Here is a 4,319-nt window from a genome sequence, read left to right on the forward strand (position 1 = left end):
TAAATCGATTCTTGTCGGAGCACCTGCCCCTCCATGAAGTCGATATGTTTTCCATAGGTTATTAAATGGAGGAAATCCGTTGTTGCCAAATCGCTGGATCCGCCAGATGCAAAATTTTTTACAGACAAGCAAACGCCTGAGACTCTATGGGGTTTTTTGTGAAAAACTTTTCGCACCTAGGGTAGGTTATAACTTTTTTGTTTAAAAAAAAAATTGAATTGATTGAGTGGATTTGGCAACCTTGGAGTGGAGTTACATTACTTCGTCTGAGTACTAATGAATTGGGTTCCTCTTAGGAGGAGACGAAGGGAGACGGGAGAAATAATGGCACTTAAAGCTCTGACGCACAGTGGATTGAGTCATTTAGACAGGTCGGACATGAATTTTTTTAGTAAAACTACAACTTTTGGTGTTTATTTTGTCAAATTTTAAACTTTATAGAGTGTTTCCAGATGGAAATTTTACGAGGAAACCAATGGAACCACTTTTAGAACCTTAAAGTTTTGTATAAACAGCAGAGGCGGATCCTGCAAATTGGCAACACCGGATTTCCTCCATTTAAAGCTATGCTAAAAAATCGATTCTTGTCGGAGCACCTGGCCCCTCCAAGAATCGATACATTTCCATAGGTTTAAATGGAGCAAATACAATGTTGCCAAATTGCTGGATCCGCCAATGATAAACAGAGTTATAAGCGTTCAAAGTTTCCAAATTTTGTCCCGATCTCTTATTGACTCGATCCACTGTGTGGCGCTCCCCGAGAAGGTGCCGGGAGCGTACTTTATGTGCCCCTTACGACAGGCCTGCGGGCCGATTATTGAAATTGATAGACAAAGCTATAGACAAAGAAGACAAAAGAGATTTGGAGCGATCCTATTGGTGGAAGCGGGTGGTTGCAATGGACAAAGGAGGTAGGCAATAGACCAACTAACGGCAACCCACCAGGGACCCGATAGTTAGTCCATCATTTTCTCCCTTAGTCTATAGGACTCACCCATTTTAACCAATAGGATAGCTCCAAACTCCCTATGTCTTCTTTGTCTATAACTTTGTCTATCAATCTCAATAATCAGCCCGCTGATTGGACCAAAAGTCCAAGGAGGGGGTGGAGTGTAGTTACCATGAGAATATTTTAGAGAAAATCTAAGGTCGAATGTTTCGGGCCAGTAACACTTGCTAATACAAATGCACACGAAATCGAAAAGAGACGCAAACATGAACCGGAAAACAAGGAGCTTTTGCGGAAACAATACAAGCCAGATGATTGCTCGCTTCATTAAAAATCAAACCAGCTGAACTTTCCTGCAAATTGGCTTTTTTGTGTAATGCAATATCTGTCCGCAGTATGACGCAGAACAAGTCAATCTGCACGGCAGCTTACGGAAAAGCCGTCAACCCCCTCCTCAATTTCGTCGTGTTTTTTGCCACTTATTGTCCGTTGCTTCATTACTCGGAAAAAAATTTGATGAATGAGTCCGGGTACACTTGGCCGTAGGTAATCGCAATTCTGGTAGCATTAATCACCCTTTTGCATAATTTTCAACCTAGTATCGTGAATGCTGCAAAAATGTTGATTAACTTCACCCATGAGTATACGTGCACTGGAAAAAAAAAAAAAAACACATTGGATCTAGAATCCAGACTACTGAAAACATTGACAAGAAAAAATACTCTTGATTCAATCAGATTTTTGCTCGAATCAAAACGAAATCCGCTTAAATTAAGAGGCTTGGTTCTTGATTTTAGCTAGATTCTGATTGAATCAAGAGTACTTTTTCTTTTCGATGCTTTTAAGAGTCCGGACTCTAGATCCCATGTGTTTTTTTTCCAGTGTGGGCCGAACATTGAGGAGACTCGTGGATTTTTACTTTACTTAATGACGAGCAGTTGAGACCTTAAGTTGAGAGCAGTTCTAATGATTTTTGTACCGATTGAGGGCTTAAATCGCACAATGAGGCATAGTGATTTTGTACAATCCTCAACATGACAGATTTATATTTCGTGCAGTTTTCAATAATTTTGGTTTTTTTTTTTTTGTACATTTTTCTGGGCCGTTTGCCGCAAAATATTTGTGGAAAAATATGCTCTGCTGAATCCTCTAGTATTAAAAAACGGGGCGATGCCGTAATTGATCCTCGAGAGGTATTATTGGCGATTATTAGTACTGAGCTATTTATTAAAAAAATAAGGAAAAAGCTGCGACTAACCCACTCGTGACATTTGAGAAATTCAAAATTTTAGTCAAAGTTAGCCAAGCTCCTCTCTCATCTACCATCGTGAGAAAGCTCATCAAACTCGATGGATTAAAAATCCACACCGCCTCACAGAGAAGCCCATACCCTCGATAAGAAAAATTAAAAATAAAAAAACCTGAAAACACGACAAGTCTTGATAAACAACTTTTATCCGTTTGATTGAAAATTCCCGGGAATGAGCATGTTTGATCGAACCGAGCCGCGGAGTCCCAGAAAGTATGTCGGATCCCGACGTGTAAAATTTACGATAAATCGATTGAGCTGTCATTTAAATCTTTGGAAAAAGGTCGATTATGAGGGTGTTCGTAATAAACACTTTAATAATCGATTATTTACCATAGCTTCAAATCGGAAAAATCGATACCCGGTGATTCGAGCCTCGCCTCCGATGTCGGGAGATTATTATTAATGGTTCGATGGACGGCTCGTGATTTATGCGCGATGCACGGCTGATAAGCTACACAACGGATTGCAGGCGCACTTATCGACCTCGCCAGATTAAAACTGCGTGATTCCATCAGATGCTGTCCGAGTGCTGCATCTCTTCTTTCCGCCCCCCCCCCCCCCCCCCACTCTACAATTTCTGCTCACAATCGTGGATGGATCAAAGTTGCCAGGTTTTTTTTTTCTTTTTTTTCTTTTTTTAAGCGCAGCTAGGTGTTTTTTGATGACATTTCCTCGTTGTGGACGCTTTTGGCAGTGCGACATGAAACTTAATGGATACCACTAATGCCTCCATCGATAATGGTCATAGTGACGTCGGCGTGACCTTTGACTTTTGGTTTCGTTTGACTGGCATCTGTCTCGCTTGCTCTCTCCCACCCTTACTTTCGGATATTTGGATTGCATTTTGCAAAAAGGAACAAAGAGCATTGCAATGGTGCTAAGATTGTGCAACTTCTCTTGTCTTGGAAGAAAAACCTGGTCATCTATAAACATTTTCTATTTCACACGCTAAAAACTGTAAATTTAAGACAAAACTTACCATGTAAATTTCATATTTTTGCATAATTACAGTAATTTTATTACAAAGGGTGAAGTCGCACAATCTTAGCAACACGGCAATGCTTCTGGTTCCTTTTTGCAAAATGCAATCCAGTTTAGGATTGCTGACGTACGATAGATAGGGACGCATACGAATTTCGGAATTGCGGGCTGATTGTTAAAATTGACGTATAAGTGATAGACAAAGAAGACAAGGAGTGTGGAGTGATCCTATTGGTTGAAATGAGTGGTTCCTATAGACTAAGGGAGAAAATAATGGACTAATTAAAGGGTCTTTCGTAGTGGGTTGCTGTTAGTTGGATTACATTTTGCAATAAGGAACCACTAATTCTGGTCCATTGTAGAAACAATATGCGGCCATTGGTTTTCCTATGCAGATATGTGCTTTTATGGAAGAGCTAGAGATAGTGGTTCCTTATTGCAAAATGTAATCCAGTTAGTCTATTGCCTACCTCCTTTGTCCATTGCAACCCAATCACACAAATAGGATCCCCCCTTTGTTTTGCCTTTTTGGTCTATAGCTTTGTCTACCAATTTCAACAATCAGCTCGCTGACAGGAAAACGCCAAACATCGCGAACTCTCGCAGAAATTACTTAAGACGTCTCCATGCAAAATTTGAACTGCACGGTGTGCATTGAGGAACTGCTACATGCAACTCATTAGAACGTGCCATTGGATTCTCCATGCAGATAGGTGCTTTTACGGATGAGCGCAAAATAGCACATACAAGTTTCTTGCCTCTGCGCTGGATCATCGCATTCTGCAAATGAGTATTTACGTGTACTTAAGGGCTGCTTCTCACAATTCATTCGTTTCGAAACGAACAGACCTCCCCAAAAATATAGCTCCTTCTTGAATAGTGCTATCAAACTGGTTTTTTTTTTTTTTTTTTTTTTTTTTTTTTTTTTTTTTTTTTTTTTTTTTTTTTTTTTTTTTTTTTTTTAAACAAACCAGAAATAAAAGGTCCCTCATTGCAAAATGAAGTCCAAATTCTGTGTGTGTAATTTAAGGTTTATCATTTTTAACTATATGGTCACCCTCCGCCTAAAGTATCACG

The sequence above is a fragment of the Bemisia tabaci genome, chromosome 9 (assembly GCF_918797505.1).
Source record: "Bemisia tabaci chromosome 9, PGI_BMITA_v3".
In the NCBI taxonomy this organism is placed as follows: domain Eukaryota; kingdom Metazoa; phylum Arthropoda; class Insecta; order Hemiptera; family Aleyrodidae; genus Bemisia; species Bemisia tabaci.